Source organism: Chelonia mydas, chromosome 3 (assembly GCF_015237465.2).
Source record: "Chelonia mydas isolate rCheMyd1 chromosome 3, rCheMyd1.pri.v2, whole genome shotgun sequence".
NCBI classification, from domain to species: domain Eukaryota; kingdom Metazoa; phylum Chordata; order Testudines; family Cheloniidae; genus Chelonia; species Chelonia mydas.
The window spans coordinates 99,560,895-99,584,053 of NC_057851.1; the positions used below are offsets into that span (position 1 = coordinate 99,560,895).

The 23,159-nt window shown below is 44.7% G+C and overlaps 1 long non-coding RNA gene across 1 annotated transcript; it reads right to left on the reverse strand.

Moving 5' to 3' along the window:
- Positions 1-14,701: 14,701 nt before the first annotated feature.
- LOC122464821 lies at positions 14,702-22,808 on the reverse strand. Its single transcript, XR_006289213.1, has 4 exons — positions 22,753-22,808; positions 21,826-21,933; positions 16,564-16,854; positions 14,702-15,661 (listed from the first exon to the last, which is right to left on the reverse strand). It is a non-coding gene; the product is annotated as an uncharacterized LOC122464821 (long non-coding RNA).
- Positions 22,809-23,159: the final 351 nt, after the last annotated feature.

Consider the following 23,159-nt stretch of genomic DNA (forward strand, 5'->3'; position numbering starts at 1 on the left):
CAGGGACTTTGCTAAGGCTGCATAGGAAATGCATACTAAAGTTAAGAACAGAACTGAGATCACTGGACTTCATGGCCCATGCGTTAGCCATAAGGATTCAATTTTAATCTTTCTCCTCCTAATAGCTGGGGCCCTACCAAATTCATGGCTACCAAAAATGTGTCATGGACCGTGAAATCTGGTCTCTGCCTGTGAAATCTGGTCTTTTGTGTGCTTTTACCCTATACTATACAGATTTCACAGGGGAGACCAGTGGTTCTCAAATTGGGGGTCCTGACCCAAAAGGGATTTGCAGGGGGGCCACAAGGTTATTTTAAGGGGGTCGTGGTATTGCCACCCTTACTTCTGCGCTGCCTTCAGAGCTGGGTGACCGGAGAGTGGTGGCTGTTAGCCGGGTGCCCAGCTCTGAAGGCAGCACCCCGCCAGCAGCAGCACAGAAGTAAGGTGGCAATACCATACCATGCCATCCTTACTTCTGCACCGCTGCCTTCAGAGCTGGGTGGCCAGAGAGTGGCAGCTGCTGAGGGCCCAGCTCTGCAGGCAGCAGCGCAGAAGAGTGACAACACCATACCATGCCACCCTTACTTCAGTGCTGCTGCTGGCAGTGGCTCTGCCTTCAGAGATGGGCTCCCAGCCAGCAGCCACCGCTCTCCAGCTGCCCAGCTCTGAAGTCAGCGTCGCCACCAACAACAGCACAGAAGTAAGGGCAGCAGTACCACGTTCCCTCCCGCCCCCCACAATAACCTTGCGAAAAAACCCACACACACTCCTTTTTTGGGTCAGGACCCCTACAATTACAACACAATGAAATTTCAGATTTAATTAGCTGAAATCATGAAATTTATTATTTTTAAAATCCTATGACAAAGAAATTGATCAAAATGGACTGTGAATTTGGTAGGGCCCTACTAATAGTATAAGACAGGCATGAGTCTCAAGTTACTAAAATATTTATTTAGAAAAAGCCCCCTAGTGTGTTCTCTCCAAATGTACTATTCACTCTACCACCAATATTTAGCCTCCATGTGCAATACTGTTAGTAGATTGCCTTTCCTCTTCCCTCTCACCTGGAAATAAGCTAGGTACAACTCCATCGATGGCAGGGATGGATTTGGTCCCTTATGCTGATTGTCCGGATACCTGAAGGCTCTTGGAAAATATGTACAAAATCCTTAGGGTGATTTAAACAGTCTAACCTGCTATTAGGTTTCGGTGCCTAAATCCCATTTTTAGGCACCACTGTGATCCACAAAACTCAGCTCAGCCGCTGCCAAACCCTGCAGATGGCTAAGCTCACTAGGTGCCTAAGTTTTTGTAGTAAAAGTTCCTTTGAGAAACGCCACTAGTAACCTCCTTCCAGTATGACAATTCACCTTTCAGTATGACGTGTTGTCATCTTCCCTTTAACCAGTTCCTTGCCCACCTTTCAATTCTTATATTAATTCCCATCTTCTCCAATTTAACTAATAATTTCCCATGTGGAACTGTATTGAATGCTTTACTGAAATCCAGGTAGATTAGATCTACTGTGTTTCCTTTGTCTGAAAAATCAGTTATCTTCTCAAAGAAAGGGATCGGATTAGTGTGGCTTGATCTACCTTTTGTAAAACCACGGTGTCTTTTATGCCAATTGTCGTTCACCTTTGTGTCTTTAATTACTCTCTCTTTCAAAATTTGTTCTAAGACCTCGCATACAATTGAGGTCAAACTAACATGCCTGTAGTTTCCCAGATCACTTTTTTCCCCTTTCTTAAATATAGGTGCTATATTAGCAATTCTCCAGTCATAGTGTACAACCCTTGAGTTTACGGATTGATTAAAAATCCTTGCTATTGGGCTTGCAATTTTATGTGGTAATTCCTTTAGTCTTTTTGGCTGGAGATTTCCTAGACCCACCAGTTTGGTCCCATTAAGATGTATGAGTCTGGCTTCCACCTTGCATTTGGTAATTTCTACTTCCACATCCTTCTTCCCGTTAGCTACCTGGCCACTGGCCCCAAACGCCTCATTACCCTTATTAAACATTGAGATAAAGTATTTGTTTAGGGGTTGACCACGCCTAGATTATCTTTCATCTCCACTGCGACTCCCTGCCTAAAATGCTGGATTTTGTGGATCACATTCTAAATCTCCTCATTCATTGTATATGGACCTAACTCAGGCTTTGTGGATTGCAATATCATCCCTGTGACTTTCTAGAAGCCTGGACCCCACTGTCTTTGAGATTAGACTCAAATTTTAATTGAATAAATTATAAGAAGTGTTAGTAGTGAACTTCAGCAGCCTGCCCCTTCAAGCCATAGGATGCCATGGTTATGCCTCAGTCTCTTCCAACAGCCAAATATGGGACACTTTATGACTAAAAGTGAGAGACACCAGAAATGTATTAGGGGAAGAAATTTAACTTGATGTGGGGTTCATTTTGTAGAATTTCTCTAACCTCCTTTTCATAATCCCCCATTTCTGGAAGAATTTACAAAAATAAAAGACAACATCAAGCTTGTCTGAAAGAGAAGGGCCATCCTTCATGCTGAGGGACAGGGGAGAGGTCTGACTGTACACAGCTGTATTAGAGCAGAGATTATGGCAAAGCAAACACCAGGGAGAACTAAAATATGCACATGACGATCAGTATGAAATCTTTTCATTTAGTTCCCACTGTGTAATTTATGCATACAGCAGCCATCTCACAGGATAAGAGTACATAGAGGGGAAAATGTGTTTTATCAGAGTTCAATCAATGTTGTGAAGAAAAAAGTCATCTTGAGCCTTAAGGCAGTCATGCTAAATTGTAAACACTGGTATAGATCCAACAGTTTTATGAGGTTGCTCACTCCCATTGCTCAGGAATAATTAGTATTAATGATGCTTTAAAAGATTCACTAAAAAAAAGCCAGAGGAGCTGAAATGTCCAGGAGAATCCTGGCTTCCTGTATGTGGCATTTGAGAAAGGCAAATCAATACCTATCATTAGGGAGGAGAAGTCAGCCTAGGGCTTCTTATTCATTCTATGGCCTGTGGGCCAAGTGCCTATTACCATCCACTTTCCTGCATCTCCGAGCCTTATCCATGGTGTCACACTAGCAGCACTAACAAATATCAAGTTAAACCACCGCTACCAATGCTGCCTTACATTGCGCTCTTATTGGCCAGTCTGGTGTTGACTGATCAAGCACCATAATTGGGGCTCTTGCTCACTCTCATAAAAATAGAGGACCCAATTCTCCATTCTCTCTGAGATACACTCAGCGCAGGAACAGGGGAGGATGAGCTACAAAGGTGACTTTAAGACCTCTTTCACTCTCCCTCTATTCCGAGCTTGGTCAGCCCCCAACGTAAGTTAGAGCAGCCTCCAGGGTACACTAACTTATGTCCAGGATGCCCATATCCTCATGTAGCCAGACTTCAGTGGCAGTTTGGTCCAGCCCACTCCCACAGCACATCCCTGCCAGGCCCTCTATGTTGGAAGCTGCAAGGGGGAGAAGTGTAGGCTGGCTGTGAAGCCCCCTATGCCAGGGTATTCCATTGCTTTTATATCTCTTTTATGGTGTCAGAATGAAGAAAGGAAGAGTTAGGACAACAGAGAATTGGGCCCCGAGAATTTGATTCACCCCTGCCTTGTTTCACCACTACAGCTGTGCAAAATTAGTTTGAAACACTACTAAATCAGGACGGGGGTCGTGTTTTCCACTCACTTTGTGCACGTTTATGTAATAATACATGATAGAAGGCACTGGAGAATCAATCCCTTCTATAAAAGCTGGTAACAGGCTAGATTCCTCCCCATACATCCATGGAGGAGAGGCAAGCAAAGAGCCCTCCTCATAGCCCCTTCATGTTCCTTCTGGGGAGAGGGACAGAAATAAAAATCCATGGTGAAGCAGCATAGGGTTGAGGGGAAGAGAGAATAAATGTATTTGAGTGGGGAAGGAAAAGAAAACTGCTGAATCTGGGGGTGGACCTAAGAGGAGAGAGTAATGAACTGATAGATTTGGGAGATATGGTAAGAGTACTTTTGTTTGGAGCTAATGCACTAATCAGTATGCCTCTGTGCCTAACGGTTTCCACCTGAAAGAAGTGACAGAGGAATCCTCCTGAAGGGAGGAGGGAGACAAATCTTCTGGCCTCTCCCCTTCAAGATCACTATGGCAGAGGGACAGTGCACATAACCGTAGCCTGTTACAGTGAGAATGTTATGGTGGCCCCTGCTGGCCTGTGTGAGTACTGGGGGAGTGGGGGGCGGACCACTCAACCGTTCCTCCAGTCAAGGGACTGGACTTGTTTTAGCCCCAGTGTTCCACACAAATTTGGCATCCCCTCATTTTTATTGACAACAGTTATTTACATTAGAAATACAGAATAATTCAACTGAGATTATAGACAGCTATTTAAGAAATTCATTATTAATATTATACTATAAGAAATGGACACCACAGCATTTTAAGTTTCCTGCATGAATATTTTACTTTGTGTCCCTCGTTTGCGATCTGTGTTACACACTGCCTCCCACACGTGGGCCTTGGCAGGTTTAGAACAGTGGTTCCCAGACTTGTTCCGCCACTTGTGCAGGGAAAGCCCCTGCCGGACCGGGCCGGTTTATTTACCTGCCGCGTCCGCAGGTTCGGCCAATCACGGCTCCCACTGGCCGCAGTTCACTGCTCCAGGCCAATGGGAGCTGCTGGAATCGGCGGCCAGTATGTCCCTCGGCCCACACCACTTCCAGCAGCTCCCATTGGCCTGGAGCGGCGAACCGTGGCTACTGGGAGCCGCGATCGGCCGAACCTGCGGATGCGGCAGATAAACAAACCGGCCTGGCCTGCCAGGGGCTTTCCCTGCACAAGCGGCGGAAGAAGTTTGGGAACCACTGGTTAAGAAGCATGGGGAGGGATTTTCAAAAGGGCTCAGCAATGGCACAACTCTGCTCCCATTGAAGTCAATGATCAAACTCCCTTAGGGTCAGGGTCAATTCTGAGCGCTTTTAGAAAACCCATCACTGGTGTATTTGGCACTGAAGAGTGACTGGAAGGAGTTGTAGGATCAGTGGATTTCAGGAAGCATGAGGAAGTGTATAGACAGCAGGAATTGAGTGAGGTCAGGGAGGGGAGAGAGGATCCGTTAGCAAATCTCCTCACCTGAGTTAGAAGAATCAAAATTTTTGTAATTATTAGTAGTAGAAGTAGTATTCTTACAAATTTAAGTCCAAACACTTTGGAAACCAATTTCACACACATTTCAAACCAAGCTGTACTGAAAAGAAAATTCACACATTTCCCTGAAACAATGTAAAAGAAACATTTTTATTTTTATTTGAAAAGTCTTGAACATCCATTACATTTAAATAAACTTGGTCATTTATAGGCATTTCTATGGGATTCCTCAGTTTAGTAGCTTAGCATCCTACACACATAAATGAAATCATTTTTCCTAAGACCACTAAGAGGCAGAAAGAGAAACTGAGGCAGACACACATGCTTAGACTGTTATTTTCAAAAGCTCCCGTTAATTTTGAGTGCCTTCCTTGACACACCTTGGGCCTGATTCTGAGAGCCACTGAGCAGCCCCAGCTTCTGTTGGCTTCAGCATCTCTGAAAATTGGGCCCTTTTTGGGCATCCAAAATTAGTAGGTACATTAGAAACACATTGTCAAAGTGACACAGGAAGTTTGTGGTAGGGCTGGGTACAGAACAGATTCCTAACCCTATGCCTTAACCACAACTTCCTGTCTTTTCATTACATCACAGCAAGCTACTTCTGCTACCTCCATAATCTATCAAAACAACCTTGTAATGTACCTCAGTCTTTCTTTGGCGTTTTATACATCCTGTATGTCAATGAAATGTCATCTTCCCAGCTCATACCCTTAGGAAATTCATCTCTAACAAAGTCTAAGTCTGAAAAAAGTCAACGATAATGGAAACTCAGAAAGGGAAAGTGGTCCACAACTACTCCTGGGGCTGCATTCTTGTCAACAGAGTATGTTCTTCTCCTTCCTCAATCAAAGTTGGATTACATAAATACAACTATGGTTCATATGATGTCCTTATGCTACCTGTATCCTGAAAATACTTGGCAGACTTAAATAATGCAGTTATAAATGTGTACTGTCACTGCTGCTGTTGATGCCTGAGGTCATGCCACTGACATACTTGCCATCAAATGGACACCTGCTGAAAAAAAGCATAGTGCTAACCGAATCATATCCATTATATTCATTATATGACTGCATGCTCCCAAGTAATACCTCCACAGCCACAAAGCAAAAGGACTAAGATATCTTGATGGGAAGAGCCAAAGAATTCCTTCCTGTTGCAACTGGAGTTACTGATCTCAGACCTGCTGTTAGTTACATGGATGCAACTCCCCTTGAAGTCAATCAGAACACTGCGAGCTGCAGTCTTAAGTTACAATATGTATAGGAATGTTCTGGTGGAGGAAGTACATAACATACGTTGATGAACTTTCCAGATGCTACTAAACTGGAGGAAGTTGCAAATACTAAGGAACACAGAGACTGTGATCCTCAGGTCTGGCCAATCTGCATTCAGGGGTTGGGGAGGGCCTAAAGCAGCTGTGCTTCACCTTTGTGGTTTCCTGATCTCTGTGGATGCTGGGAACCAAATCAGCCTCCAGCTGCTGGGAGGCATGGACCCTATGGATACATCTACAGTGAAAAAAAACCCCATGGCAGCAAGTCTCAGAGAGTGGGTCAACTGACTCAGGCTCATGGGGCTCATGCTACAAGGTTAAGCCTAGCCGTGTAGACATTCCTACTCGGGCTGGAGCTCAGACTCTGAAACTCGGTGAGAGAGGTGTGTCTCAGAGCCTGAGCTTCGGCCTAAGCAGAAACATCTACACTGCTGGTTTTGTTGACCTAGGCTCTGAGACTCGCTGCCATGGGGGGTTCAGGGTCTTTTTGTGTAGACGTACCCTAAGAGATGGTTACTCTGTCTGGGTATGTCTGGAGCACAGTCGTCTTCCAGGCAATACTCGGGCACATCCACCCTATCCCAGGGACGATAGAAGGTGGTGATGTGGAGTCAGCTCTGCCAACTGTATGGGGTATTGCCAACCCCCAACATTCAAAAAGCATGAGTTGGGCCTCGAAAAAATCATGAGATTTTACAAAAGTAGTACAAATAGAGTTCTTCTGGTTTGTGAGCCTTTATGTCATGTTTTCAAACTGGAAACATGTGTTTTTTTATTGAATGAAAGCTGAGATTCTCATGTAACCACCTCACTCCAGCAGATGGGGCTTGAAGAAAAACACAAAATATCACAAGACTCAGGATAAAAAATCATGGGAGTTGGCAGCACCGTAGAGGCTAGTCAGTGATTCCCTTGCTAGAGGAGCCCCCAGCCATGCTGCTAGGGCAGCTTGCAGCCCTTTCGTCCCACCAGATCAGTGTGAAGAGGTTACGTTGGGGCAGAGGGCTTGGCCCAAAGAGATACAAACAAGGGCAGGCTTTAGAAAATTGAGACTCAGCTTGACGCATACAACCAATAATAATCCGAAATACTGTACAAAACATTCAAAAAGAAGGAGAAACTTGGAAAGCGGTGACACTGAAAGAGATCCAGGGGAAGCATTGGATAGCAAGTTAGCTATGAGTTGGAAATGTCAGCAGAGAGATGAGGCAGTAGTTCCTGATTATATGACCAAATACGTCTTTTTTTTTTTTAATCCCTTATGATGTAATTCTGCAATTCTATGATAAAGGAAGAGGGTCATACACAGTAGAACCTCAGAATTATGAACACGTCACAAATGGAGGTTGTTCGTAACTCTGAACAAAACGTTATGGTTGTTCTTTCAAAAGTTAACAACTGAACATTGACTTAATACAGCTTGGAAACTCTACTATGCAGAAGAAAAATGCTGCTTTTAACCATCTTAATTTAAATGAAACAAGCACAGAAAGAGTTTCCTTACCTTGTCAAAACTTTTTTTTTAAATTTCCCTTTATTTTTTTAGTAGTTTACCTTTAACATGGTACTGTGCTGTATTTGGTTGGCTGGTTGTTTAATTTTTGTCTCTGCTGCTGCCTGATTGTGTACTTCCAGTTCCAAATGAGGTGTGTGGTTGACCGGTCAGTTCATAATTCTGGTGTTCGTAATTCTGAGGTTCTACTATAGATGTTCATAGTTAATGTAGGAAAGTGCAAGTACTGGCCCAGTTAGAGCAGGGCCAAGACTTTCAAAAGTGGCTAGTGGTTTTGGGTGCCCAACTTGAGACATCTCAAAGGGGCTTAATTTTTCAGAGGTTGGACACTCAGGACTTTTCTGAAAAAACTCTGGCCCTTTTAAGGTGACTCAGGTCAGGCATCCAAAATCAATAGTCACTTTTGAAATCTTGGCCTGTAAGAGGCAGAAGAAGTAAAAGTAAGAACTTGTTAGGAAAAAAAAAAACTGCTTCTTTAAGAATAGCTGGTGACTGCTCTGTTGCAGAGCAATAGGGAAGATAACCCAAAAGCCAATACTAGAGAGCCAAGCCACATTCCAAACACCTTCAAAGAAGTTCAACTTCAGATATTTTCATGCGGTGAGGTACTCGCAGTGCAGAGTACTAAAAGACATCAGTAGGACAGCAGACCGAGTAGTTTTAACAAGCAGTTATCCAATATTAGCTATTTGGCTTCTGACTGTAGGTCTTCAGTCAAGAGAAGGACAGTGTAAATACCTCCAGTTAGGACATGATTGCCACACAAAATAGGACTAGAGAAAGGAAGGCATTTGTGATGGATGTGGAGCTGCTAGGTAATGCTCTAATACTGGTTGCCAACTTTCTAACCGAACAAAACCGAACACTCTTGCCCTGCCCCTTCTCCGAGGCCCCGGCCCCCTTGCGCCATCCCCCCTCCCTCCATCGCTCGCTCTCCCCCACCCTCACTCACTCGCTCATTTTCACCGGGCTGGGGAAGGTCCCTTTTCGACCAGGTGTTCCGGCTGAAAACCGGACACCTGGCAACCCTACGATATGTAATAATTTTATGAACACTGTGTGTGATCAGGCCAGTGAGGTGAAGTGATTGTAAGTTCAGTTATAAGACTTTCCTGTATCACTGCATTGATCTAGCTTAATGTGAGGCTATGGGAAGAAAAAATAGGAAAGCACCACAATAGCTGTAATGAGCAGCATCCCAGCAAACACTGGGGGGGAGGGGGGAAGGCAATTACAGGACAATGGCTTTCTTGCAGGCTCCGGCCTAAAATCACACAGCTGTTTTGCTAGGCTGGGAACTTTGAGATCAACCACAGGTAAGGTGCTCTCCATAGTAGAAGGGGGTGTCAGCTGGCAGGGGCAGTCTGGAGGGACAGGCTGGCACAGAAAGAGGCTCTGTGGAGGGAGTCTGAAGAAGTTGGGATCCAGGGAATGGTAAATGGTGTGGTTCTAAATAAAGAATATTTGCTTTGGGAACGTTGTTTGGTCACCTGCTACCACTGGCACTGCTCTCAGAGGGAACAGAACTCCAGGTTCTAAGCTTCAGTCGAACTGGCTGAGCTAACCACAGTTAGTACCAGGGGACTGTAGCCCAAAGCACAGTCAGAAGCGGTCAAATCATGTAATTGCACCTGGAAAGAGAGGTGATGACTCAAGGCCTGAGGGAAATGCACATGAAGAGACAAGCAAGTTAGACATGGGTTGGAAATGTCAGAGGTGCAGTTAGCCCAGTAACTGTGACAGTTGTGAGATTCCAACAAGTGCCAACAGCAGGGAAAGTAAGTATTGTAGACGGAAGAGCAAGAGCAAAACAGTCCAGTGTTCTTTTCTAGGGAGAAGGTAGAGAAAAGACAGGCAGGAAAGATGAGTTATGAGCAACTCAAGAGAAGGCAGCTGGTGCAGTTATGCAGACACAGCTAACCTCTCAAGAGCTGACAAAGGCACAGCAGGTCAACCTGCTGTATTCTGAGGACAAGAAAAGAAATGATATTCCAGGTTTGGGAGGGCACTCAAGAGAAGCATCCAGATCACCGATGGGGTACCAGAGTCAAAGTTGCTGGAGGCCAGAATGGAACAGCAGAATTGAGGGATCCTGGGGATGAGTGCCTCAAGGGAAACAGGGAAGAAGCTGATAGAACTCGTCCAGTCCGAGTTCACTTTTTCCGCAGCAGCTGAAGAGACCAGCTTGTGGAGGAAACCTGCAGTTTGAGAAAAGCTGCAACATGAACTTGAAGAGGAAAAAATGCACCAGCAGCACCTCGACCTTGTAGGTGAAGGCAGACCCCACATATTGGGATCCTCAGCAGGCATAGATTCTAAATTGCTACCTTGCTATAGGGAGGGAGGTGACACAGATGTGCTTTCTATATGCTTTTGAGGTGAGTTGTGAATTAAGTCAGGTGGCCACCAAGGGCTCTGGGAGCTGGCAATGAGCCAGGGAGGGTGAACTTTCTGGCAGCCTGGCCAAAGGGGGTTGGGAGGCTGCCCTACTGGTGCAGCAGGCTAATCAGGTGGCTGCTGACAGACACAATGTGCATGCAAGTGAATTTTCACCTCTGATGTCGTGAGGCTAACACCAGTGACACTTGTGACTCTACAGCAGTGGAGTCCACTCTGTATCTAGATAAAATGACACCCCCTTTTTCTCCCAGCCAGCTACATGACTGGGAATTTGTCCCACGGTAATATTGGTTTGTGAAATATGTAACTTCCACTTTCTGTGTGTGCATATACCAGCTGTGGGCCAAAAATATAACCTTCAGTTCCCATTTACAGTGCTCACTGGCTGTTGTAATCGATAGACTCCTGTTAAACATTAGCAAAGAGAGGCCAAGGGGTGTGAATAACAGCCAGAAAAAAGAATCCTTATGTTCCATGAGCTGTTAAAGAATCTCCTCTTTTACACCAGCATCGACAGGAGTCCTACAAAGCCCAGGGATCCATTTGTCATTTATGCTTTTCTGCATATCAATGACATGTTGACTTTCTAAATGTCTCTGGTCGAGCTGGGGATAATATTAGTCACAAAATAGATTTCTGAACATAATGGCAAGCTCAGAAGGAAACCGTCTCCTTTTGCCAGAACAAAATGGTGGTGGTGAAGTGTTGAAAATTGACCAATATTCCTAACCAGTATCGTCGTGTTATTTCTTTGTGCTCCCCCACGTGTTGACCTTTGTCTTATATTTAGTTTGTAAGCTCTCTGGGGCAGGGATCATTTTTTTGTTCTTGTACAGCACCGAGCACAGCGGGGTCCTGGTCCATGACAAGGACTGCTTGGCACTATGATAATACTAATAATAAATAATAAATATAATAATAGTAATTATTCATTCAGAGAACTGTAAGGAATTAAGCTGATGTTAGAATATGTCTCTCTCCTCTCCAGGGGCAGATGTAGCCTCCCAGGTCAGTGGATGCACATCACCACCTCCTCCACACACCATCGAGGGGGCACCAACCACGCACAGCAGCAACCTAGCCCTGGCACCGCAACCCTAATCCTGGCCTGGTGTGGAGGGGGATGTCCCAGGTGGAGGGGCTGGAAAGTGAGCCAGCCCCGCACACACCACACTGTGGCAGGTCCTATCCCATGGGACTGGGCCCAGCTTCCTGCTCCAGGCATTGCAACTTGGTGCACAGGGTGACAGCATCACTCGGGTTTGGCCCCGCTGCTCCTCCACCGTGACGGAGGGACAGCCAAGACAAACCTGAGTGGCGCTGCAACCCGTGCGCCAGGTCACAATGCCACTCACTCAAATTTGTCCCAGGCACCCTCTGTCATAACAAAGGGGAGGTGAGGACAACCTTGAGATGAGCGGGGAGGGGCTGTGCAAGTGTACACAGTGCACATTGGTTAATCCAGGCCTGATTTCTGTGGGTGCAATTGCCTCCACTGGAAGCTGCCTAACACTGCTACTGTTTCTCTCTCAGCCTCTCTATTTTGAACGTGCACTGCCTGCTTCAGAAAGGAGAGACCAATTATTTATAAGAGGAAATATTCTCCATTCAGTGAGCGCATCGAATTCCCTATTAGTATGAAAGGAGAGAGTAGACTCTGGAGGAAAGCAGCGCAATATATCAATTCTTATTAACTGTCAACACCAACATGGAAAAATACTTAAGCAAATTGGCAGTTTATATCTCCGGCTAACTTGACATATCAGAGTTATGAAATGCACACTCAGAAAGAAGAACTGCCAGTCAATGAGGTTGTTGGTGAGTCAGATAAATAAAAAACCATTAAAGCAACTGGCAATTTTTCTAAAATCCTAATTAAAAGCCCCCTGAACCATAAATAAATGGGGGGTGGGGAAGCAACAGAAACGCAGAGGCGGATCCTCAGCTCGTGTAAATTGACTTAGCTCCATAATGGAGCTATGACCATTTACACCAGCTAAAGATTGGTTCCACAGGCTTTTTCCTGTTTATTTCCCCTTGTGCTGGTTCTCTGACAACATTATGTTGTCAGTATACAGATTTAAATGAAGTATAGGCTACATGATTTTACTGACAGGTAGTAAAGTGTTATTTGTTGTGTGCATGGTAATAGACTCTGATCCAAAGAAAAAAAATCACAGGAGATTAGGGGGTCTGGGTGTCCTCTCCCTTACACCAGTGCAAATCAGGAGTAACACCACTGAAGTGAATGGAGTTACACTGGTGTAAAGCTGCTATAAATGAGAGGGGAATCAGCATTTATGGGTATGTCACCTTTGTCCGCCTTGCCCTTATCCATCCTTCCACAAATGCAAGTCAATGCTACACCATTCTATTTTGTTGTGAGCACGTTCTTTCCATTTCTGGCCAAAGAGCTTTGTCACGGGGTCGGGCCAGCGCGTTTTCAGTCTGCCCAGCGGTCACTTGTAGTCTCTGGCGATCCAGTCCCTGATTCGGGTTGTCCACCGATTGTCTTGCCTGCGGACTACAGGACCCGCCCATCTTCGCTTTGTGTCATACATCGCCGGCACTGCATTGGTCACCTCTGTACGCCTTCCGATCTCTTCATTCGGTATGTGATCATGGAGCAATATGTCGGAGGGTATGTCTACACTGCAATTAAAATCCCACAACTGGCCATGCTAGCTGACTCGTGCTCACAGGGCTCAGACTGCAGGGCTGTTTAATTGCAGTGTAGACGTCCAGGCTTGGGCTGGAGCCCAGGATCTAGGGCCTTGCAAGGTGGGAGGGTCCCAGGGCTTGGGCTGCAGCCCTCTCCCCAAAGTCTAGACTGCAGTTGAACAGCCCTGCAGCCCAAGCTCCGTGAGCCCAAGTCAGCTGGCACAAGCCAGCTGCGGGTGTCTAACTGCAGTGTAGATATATCCTAAGAGTCAACTGAGTTTAATACGCAGAGCTGAATAGACATGGAAAAGTCAATTTGGCTTATTTAATACAATCAATTCTAAATTTGGCAAATTCACATGTCCTGAGGAGGCAGTCCCTTACTCAGTACAAGGAAGTGCATTGTGATACCATCATCAACGTGGGTGGAACAAAATTCCGAGATTACTAAAGGAATGTGACAGCAAATTGATCACTCTCTGACAGGGAAGGCATAAGATCTATTTGTCAACTTTGCTCAGAAAAGCCATAAAACAGATAGACCAGCTGTCTTACAACATGTGTATTATTTCTTCTGAACAGTCAATGCATCCCCTGAGCTAAATGGTTAGAGTTGTTCAGTGCATCTCAGAATTTCAACATTTAGGAATGTCGAGAAGGGCTTTTTAAGCTACCATGTAACAGGTGTGAAAAAATAATGTGGGGAACTGTTTAGACATTTACTTTGAAACACGTCAGTGAATGTCCCATATTACTATAGAGCACATTTCACTTCTCTGCAGCAAAGATATATTTATGCACCCAAAGATCTCAGAGCATCCCATTCAAATATTTGCATTAAACAATTGGAACAACTGACACAGAGAGAGCGAAAGGCCAAAGTTTTCAGGAGCAGCCTCTAATTTTGGATGCCTCAGTCCTGGGAGCCCAACATGAGACACATAAATTCACATTTTCAGAAATTCTGCTCACCAGGAACTCCACTCGAAGTCAATGGGAAATCGGAGGCTGGGTGCCCAATTCTCCTGAACCCCAGTGTAAATCAGGAGCAACTGCACAGGAGTCAAGGGATCTGCACTGTTCTGAGAGAGAGTAGGAACCAGCAGAGGGCCCAAAAATGCCAAAATCAGAGACAATTTTTGAAGATACGGGCCTACATCACTCACCTGCTTGCACAAAATTACACAGCAACCCTGTTTCACGGTCAGGAATAGAACCCAAATCTAGCGACACCAGTCCTGGTGCTTTAGCCACTAGATTATATGTCTACGCTTAGAATGCCATCAACAAATAGGAGGAGGGTCAAAAGACAAATAGCAAACACTAGAACAGTACGTTGCAAGTTGTATAAAGTGGTGACCTTACCATACAGAAATATAGAAGAGCTATACCGTAGAAAAGCAAGGGGACAACTGGCAAATGGAGAAGTAATAAAGAATTAAGTCAGCTGAGGTTCAGTGCTTCCCAGGTGTAGGTGAAGTTATGTTGAGTTGGTAGCAACTAAAACTGCTCAATACACAGAGGGGTGTCCCAGTTGCTCTGGAAGGTAAGAAGTATTATTCCCAAATTTAAATGCATAGAAGAGAATAAAATTCTGAGCTGTCACAGGAGTTTTTCTTTATGGCTTTCACTGGAGATCTGTGAGTTGTAAAATGTGCATTCTAGTTGTTTTTATTTCATATATAATAAACATAAATGCTTTCTTGCAGAAATCAATGACTCTTTAAAAGGTTTGTTTGCGGTCTAAAAGATTTGCAAAGTCAGTGAAGAATGCTGTTGGGGGAGTTTTGGCAAGAGTTCACAGCATGGAGACAATAGTATGTAATAGAAGTTGGAAAACATTTAGAAAACTTGGGAAAAAAACTGCTTGTGTAACATTGTTGCACTCTCCGATGATCTGGGGCGGGCTTTTACCGCTCACATTTATGGAATGGGAGTACTGGCTGGAGGGGAGGGGAGGAAAGTATGCCATTGTATGTTTGTTTGTATGCAAAATAAATAGTTGTTTTGTCTAATGTGGATATTTATTAAATCATGCACTAATAGCCTGAGAGCTTTTTTGCCACGTCAGTGGCACTACACAGCAAAGCAGACGTAGGAACAGCAAGAACTAGAACTGGTCGGGACATTTTTGACTAAATGAAAGTTTGGCGAAATATGCTGTTTCACAGAGACAAATGGGTTTCGACGAGAAAGAGGGAGAAAGAGCATGCACTCATGCAAATTTACTTCTCAAATAGCTCAGGTTTTGATCCAAAACCAGACATTTTGACACAATTCCATTTCTGTGACAATGTTCTAAAGGGTTTGATTTTGTTCCAATATGGAAGGAAAACAAATTTCTAAACCTCACAAGTTTCCACGAAACAGCACAGTTGTCAGCTTTTGCTAGAACTCGTCCAAAGGAAGCCTAGGAGGCTCAGATCATGGTGGTGGTGGTGGGTGTGTTAGACACAGGAGCTATCCTACATAAATCTATGCCATAGCGCTGCTCACAAAATATTTCCGGGAACCTTCCGACTCCCACAGTTCTCTATGCAGCCATCTTGTTGCAGAGAAGTCTTTCTAATGACATTTTCACACTTGCTTGCTGAAACCATAGTTATGAGACATTGCAGTATTCCACCCTTCTTACTGAAGGGCATAGGCAGTGGTTGGAGCCTAAAAGGGTGAGAATAGAAAGCAGAAAGGTGGTTGATGAATATAATGCCCATATAATCAACAAGTACACAACAATGCCCTGAGGGGCCCGCCCACCTGAAAAACTAAGGTCTTGTCTATACTAGGGATTTGCCCTGATTACAGGCATTGGTGGCCACCAATGGGCACCCCATCTGTAGACACACTAAGCCACAATTTGCAAAGGTGCAGCTTATCATTGCTTAAAACTGGGGTAAGCCCACCTGGGGCAAAGAGAAATTTTGGCTGGCTATTCTTGCAATTGGCCCCAGTGCTATTAAACTGGTGAATGGAACTCAGTGGATGTAATCAGGGAATATACCCAGGGTAGACAAGACCAAAAGGGAAGAATGAAATAAAAGTACTCTTGCAAATCCATTCCCAATTAATGGTCCTCATAAAATAGGAAGGCAAAAAATATCTGAATGACACATACCTTTCGTTCCAAACCAGTAGCATCATTTGAAGCATCAGTGAGATAATATTTATATATTAGGATAAGAATCCTGTAATATAAAAAGATTTCTGCCTTCATTGTTACACAGGCTGTGCAAACCTCAGAAGATTCAGAGCTTTGGTTCAGATAATCAAATGTCTGGCTGCACATATTGGAAACAGATCATTTTAGAGATCTAGCTGGAAAACTTACGAAAACTGGCTTGCATTTCCAGTCCCAGCCAAAATTAGAAAGGACAAATATCAATACAGGAATTACACTTTTTCTGAAGATTCCATTTGAGGTTTTGGATCATTTCTTATTTTATCCAAGCCAGCTAGTCTAGAGTGACCCCGAATACTCTATTAGGGACTGACGCACTGTTACAAACAGCTGCTTTCAAAATGCATGTTTGCTTTTTGTAATAGTTAAAACCAAAGTTACCTACCTGATTCTAGTTCATTACGCAACAGATAACGGCATGAGAAAGCTGAAGGTCAGCCAGCTAGCTGGAGGGATTAGCAGCAAGAGCGCCACAGTGACAAGGCATGAGTTCTGGAATAGCTTCAGGTCTCTTACTCGCAGCCCATAGCAAAGGAGGCTTGTCAGCCATTGGGAGGAGATGGTGGGAGTAGTGGCACTCAGTTCTTCCCAAGCAACTCTTGTCACCCAGTCTGCCTTGGCGAAGGCCGTTCATTCATCCTTCATGCCAGATGTTGAGTGCTGCATTCACTGCAATCTAAAAAGAGACGAATTAGAGGCATAAGGGAAGGGACTTCTTGAAAGGTTGGAGGATCCTTAGAATTCCTCTTGGAGTTGCTACATACCATTGCTCAAGGGCCAGACAGTAACATTGGCAAAACACGGATAAAATCAAATACAAAGAGAATTAGGTGATCTATTTTTTAAAATAACATAGGCTATGCTGTATTGTTTCAGATTACACTAGTGTTCCTTCCCAATAGGTTAAATAGACAAGGGAATGCGTAACAAGCATATGCATCAGTGTTCCTCATTATCACGGACACCAGCAGGGCCCAGAGCCAAGGTTTTGTAAAAGCTATTTTGGACAGCCCATCTCAATCAGACCTAGTCATTTGTCGGAGTAACAAGGGGTGTGTGAGGCACAAGCCAATCTGAATCAGCTGATATATCATTGCCCATTTTCTGATCAAACAGATGTCCCATGAGCTGGCTGATAGAAGATCATGGTTCTAGTGCAAAAGTCAGCACACTTGTAAAACAAGTCAGGTCAATAAACTTCAGTGCAGTACTAGTCTACACCATGGCCAGCTTGGATCAGACACTATTGCTACATTCCCCGTGTTTTTTAATGCTCATATTGAAGTCTAACTTCAATGTTAACCCATTTCTCACAACACTTAAATGATGACTGCAGCATTCCTTCATTCAACCAGATTTCGCAGTCTTCATCCCAAATCTACCAGAGTGGTAGAACTGCTGGAGTTAGAGTGGAGAGTGTATTCGCACACTTGTAGCAAAATCATTAGATCCAATGGTGTAGCCAGCCATTTGATATTTACCTACACAAAGGCCAGTTCACTGCCCCCCAGTGCACGATAAGCCTACAAACTCCCAATGTATATTTGCCATTACACACAGTAAGAACTGTGTGAATACTAAATAAAAAGTTCCATGAATATTCTCACATCCCTTGTGTTCCCTTCCTGCAAACATTCACACCACTGTTTAATTAGCACTAATGGCAGCAGAAAGCAAATTTTACACACACACACTCAAACACTCACGGATTTTAAGTTCTCTTTCCATAAGCATTTGCACAAGGTTATAACTACATTCATATATTTGGCAGGGAAACAATACCAGGTGACTTATTCCATTAATCACCTCTAAACTATAAAACCTGAAGTTTGGAGTTCAGACTTTGAGCAGCTGCTTTAAAACAAACAAAATTCAGGAGAAATTTCTTTGAATAATGAATATAAAATCTTTGCACACAACCGGCCAAATTCCATCTCATATATGATCACGGAATATCAATGGGAAGCCTCAGTGAGGGCCACTAAACCTAGACGTCTAGTAGTGGGTTAATAAAAGATCTGTTCAAGATGATGCACCAAACTGGGCTCCAGGAAGTTAAAACTGAGCTAGTACAATGGGAACACAAATGTGGCAATAGCATGTGCACCGGCAAACCTACAGTGAAAGGGGTGTTATGTCACATACCACAGGAAAATATTTCTCCAGGCCAGGGTGCCTCTGCATGTGACCTCCCCAAAGAACTTGCTGCTAATCAGGAATCCCAACCACCCATTTGGGAGATGAGAGTACACTATTGGGCTCTCACACCTCATTGACATGTCGGAGATACAGAGACTTATCAGCCATTAACTCCTTCCATGCTGATTGCTGCACTGACCTGCTTCCACAGGCATTCTCCGAGGCATTTGCCTTTCAAAAGGAACCAATGAGATACCTGAGTCAATACTTTCTGTGTGGCTTAAGCACACCATGGTTCACAGACAGGGTCTCTCACTGCCCTCATTGTGCCTCCTGGAGATACCCGACAGGCCTTTTCCACTTCTAATATAAGTCACAAGGCCTGCGTTGATCCTTTACCTCTCTTTGAATACTGGGCCAATAAAAAATGTTCTTTAACCTTTCAATGTCCTCTGTCTTCCCAAGTGTCCTGCAAAAGACCAATCGTGGGTGAATAACATTAACTCCACATGATGCTTTGAGGGCCCAATTAATTATTTGTAGGGTTTCCCAGACCTTCTATTTTTCCTCACCGGGGCCTCCCAGTACAGCCTGCCCTCCTCTATAAGAACCTCCCCCTGGCTTTCTCTGTCTGGATTCTTACTGTGGACGGCTTCTCTAATACTCTCTAGAATACTGTCAGCATTTTGCTCTGCAGCAAACTCTGTTTGCTGTCGCTGGCAGGGTCGAAGATTTCTCCTCCCCCTTCCTTTGGACATTCCCTGCTAATAAGGGGACAGGGGCTTCTCCTTCCCTCTCAGCTGCCTTTCCCTCCTCTGAGGTTATCTCTGTGAACTCAGGGAGGTATTCCCTTTTACTACAGGCCTCAATATTAACTGCTTTGGGCAGCACTAGTATGTCCCTTCCTAGCCAACACATTAGGTGGTAACTTCTTAAGTACTCCTTAAACCTTCCCACTTCAGTTCAATGCCAGCCAAAAGTACTGTGGTTTTATACTGTCCTAAAGCTAGAAGTTTCAGCTCCTTCAAGGGAGCATAGCATTCTCCCGAATCACATCCCTCCTGAGCAGGGAAATCTGAGCACCAGTGTCTCGCCACCCCTGGCACACTGTACCATTATCTTGGCCTGTTTCATAAACTATTTACCTACCGCCAGGTGGACAGACCTGACAAAAGGAGTACTTGTGGCACCTTAGAGACTAACAAATTTATTAGAGCATAAGCTTTCATGAGCTACAGCTCACTTCATCGGATGCTTATGAAAGCTTATGCTCTAATGAATTTGTTAGTCTCTAAGGTGCCACAAGTCCTCCTGTTCTTTTTACGGATACAGACTAACATGGCTGCTACTCTGAAACCTGTCAGACCCGACAAAGTTAACCAGAACCTCCTCTGCCACCATTGAAGCCTCTGACTCAAGGGTAGCTTCATTCACCTGAACTGATAGAAGACTGAACTTGGACCCCCAAACTTAGGGAATTGCCTTTTCATTTGATCAAGTGACCCACATAAGTAACACTTTTTTGGGCCTTCCTCTTGGTCTGGGGTCCAGTCATTAGGGTTACGAGGAGGTGATTGGAACTGGGGTGGTGTGGATTTAGTTCCCTCTCCTCCCTCCTTTTTCCCTGGAATGAACTCTCTTTTATGCCAGGATTGTGCCCTGCCCTTTGGGACTTGTGCTCCCTAAATAGTCTCACTTGTCAGGTACAAGTCAGCTGCTGCCGCAGCTGCTTCCACTGATGGAACTTCCACTGCTCCCACACAGCCGCTCGCACTTCCTGAGAGCAAACCTCAAAGAACTACGCCTGAGAAAACAGACCGACCAGCTTGTCTTTATCCCCTTTACTCTTTATCCATTTGCTCAAATAATCCAACATTTTGTGCACATACTCCCCAGGACTTCACTTAACAACCTTTTTGAGGTTTCTGAATTAGAGACAATATGCCTCTGGAGTAATCTTTTTAACACAGACTCCTGGAATTAAACGTATTTCATAACTTCACTGACCATCCACATCGTTAAATACTTGCAAAACTTCTCCAGTCTGTTTGGGAATTAGGACAGTCATTCTCTAGCCATCAGGGATTTTATGTACCCTGCATATTCTTTCGAAGGCAGTTAGATATTCTTCAGTGCAATCAGGCTCTCCGAAGCTTGGGCCCAGCTTGGCCCAGCTGTGTGATCCCCTGGCAGGGATTACTCACAGGCTGAGAGATCAGTTTTTGTAAGGCCAGCATGCTCAGGGCCACAGTTGCCAACTTTCATGCTGTAAATAAGCACCCCGACTTTCACAATAAGCCAAAAATGAAGCTAATCCCATTTCAGAACAAGGCCAAAACAAGCCGATCCCTAAGAACCCCAACAGTCTATGTGCCTAGATCCCCCCGGCGTGCAGTCTGGGACTGTGGTGGGCCCGCTGTGCACCCCGACTCTCTCCCCGCCTTGCCCCTGCTTGCCCCTTGCCCCCCCTTGCCCCAGCTTGCAGGAGCCAACCAAAAAAAAGAAGCAAGCTACAACAAACAACAAGCTACAAGCCAAACAAGCAAAAAACTACAAGCCAAAAACTAGCCAACACGCAACTCACAAGCCAATTAAGCCAAAAACAAGCCCAATTTTTGCTTTTTTCCCACAGGTTTGGCACGTCTGCCCAGGGCTTGCAATCCCTCTTATGCTTTTTCTAGGGCTTCTGCTTCTCGGGTTTCACACTTTTTTGTCTTCTAGCTCCAGTGCTCTTGGTGGACCACTTCCAGGGCTGCTTCCTCTGCCTCCCACTTTTGCTTCTCTGCCTCCTGCTCCTGTTCTGTATTTCTGCTATTGCCATCTTCTGGACCTCTATCTCAGCCAGTTTCATGGCTGTCTTACCAAGAATTGGGTCAGGCTGGTTTTCCTAGTCTGTAGGCACACTCAGGAAATCTGGCTGCCCTTCATGTTGCTTGTCATATGCCACAGCCAGGGCTTTCAACCCCTCCACGCTTGTTCGGGTGGCAAACAAGCAGCACTCTGTACACAACTCTTCCAACTACTTTCTGGTATAGTTAGCATATGGTTCTTTGCTCATCCTGCCTTTTCTGCTGCTCTATTCCCTACTCAAAATAAACAGAAAACAATAAACCATGACCTTTCCTGTACCTGTTCCCAACCTTCTCATTTGTGAATCTCTTAGTGTCTAAAGTATTTGCTAATTAAGTGCCTGGAGCGTGATGCATAGCTAACCAGCAAACTGGGTGTATGCCGTGCTGACTACGCCACTGTGACGCTTCCCGGGGTACCCCGGGTTGTGAGGCACCTCGCCACCACCTGCCTTCTGGGGTGCCCTTCTGCCCCTGGAGGAAGTCTTGTCTGTGCCTGCTGTGGATCAGCTGCCTGAAACCACCAGCCACTGGCAGCACAAGTGCAGCTTTCCAGGAGTCCGCAGGCCTCGCTCGCTCCGTACAGGTTAGCGATAGGCCCGCACCAACTCCCAAGTCTGCCAAGCGACCCTCAGGAGTGTTCAGCCCGTTCCACTGACCTCTCACAAAGCTCCCAGATTCACTGCTCCCAAAGGAACAGTGCAAGCCAGCTTGCAGCATTCCACTCAGGATCTCCACTCTGCACTACACACACCACTTAGACATATCTGCGCACAGAAAGAGTGAAAACAAGAATAAGTTCATCGTCAAAGAACAGGGATTCAAGTGATAGACAGCAAGAATAGTAGAAACAAATGGTTACATACAAAATAAAATCATAACACACTTTTTCTAGAGCATTAACTTAACTCACAAGACATTCCCCCCGTCTCCTACAAGATAGCTTACCCCAACTCCTTTCCCCTGCATTCTCAATCAGAACCCTTGGCTGAGAACCCTTCTGTCAAGGTTCCTTCCCCACTCTGAACTCTAGGGTACAGATGTGGGGACCTGCATGAAAACCTCCAAAGCTTACTTTTACCAGCTTAGGTTAAAACTTCCCCAAGGTACAAACTATTTTACCCTTTGCCCTTGGACTTCCACTGCCACCACCAAATGTTTGTCTGGGTTTATTTTATTAGGAAAGCGTTGTTTGGAAACGTCTTTCCCCTCAAAATCCACCCAACCCTTGCACCCCATTTCCTGGGGGAGGTTTGGTAAAAATCCTCACCAATTTGCATAGGTGACCACAAACCCAAACACTTGGATTTTAAGAACAATGAAAAAAGCATTCAGGTCTTACAAGAAGAATTTTAATAGAAGAAACAGTAAAAAAGAAGTAATAATAAAAAGAATCACCTCTGTAAAATCAGGATGGTAAATACCTTACAGGGTAATTAGATTCAAAACATAGAGAATCCCTCTTGGTAAAACCTTAAGTTACAAAAAGAGACACAGACAGGAATATCCATTCTATTCAGCACAGCTTAATTTCTCAGCCATTTAAAGAAATCATAATCTAACGCAAATCTAGCTGGATTACTTACTAAGTTCTAAGACTCCATTCCTGTTCTGTCCCTGGCAAAAGCATCACACAGACAGACCCTTTGTTTTTCCCTCCCCCCAGCTTTTGAAAGTATCTTGTCTCCTCATTGGTCATTTTGGTCAGGTGCCAGCGAGGTTATCCTAGCTTCTTAACCCTTTAAAGGTGAGAGGATTTTTCCTCTGGCCAGGAGGAATTTTAAAGGGGTTTACCCTTCCCTTTATATTTATGACACCTTCTCATAAGATCAGGTGGCTTGTCCTCACAGACTGAAGGTATACCTGGGAGTTCTTCTGCACCCTAGGTATAGTTTCAAAAGTTCATTTTCTTACTCCTAAAACAAGATAGCCATGGTTAGAGGAAAAAACAAAACCAGCAGGGGTTATCTATTGATTAGCATTTTGCTCAGAC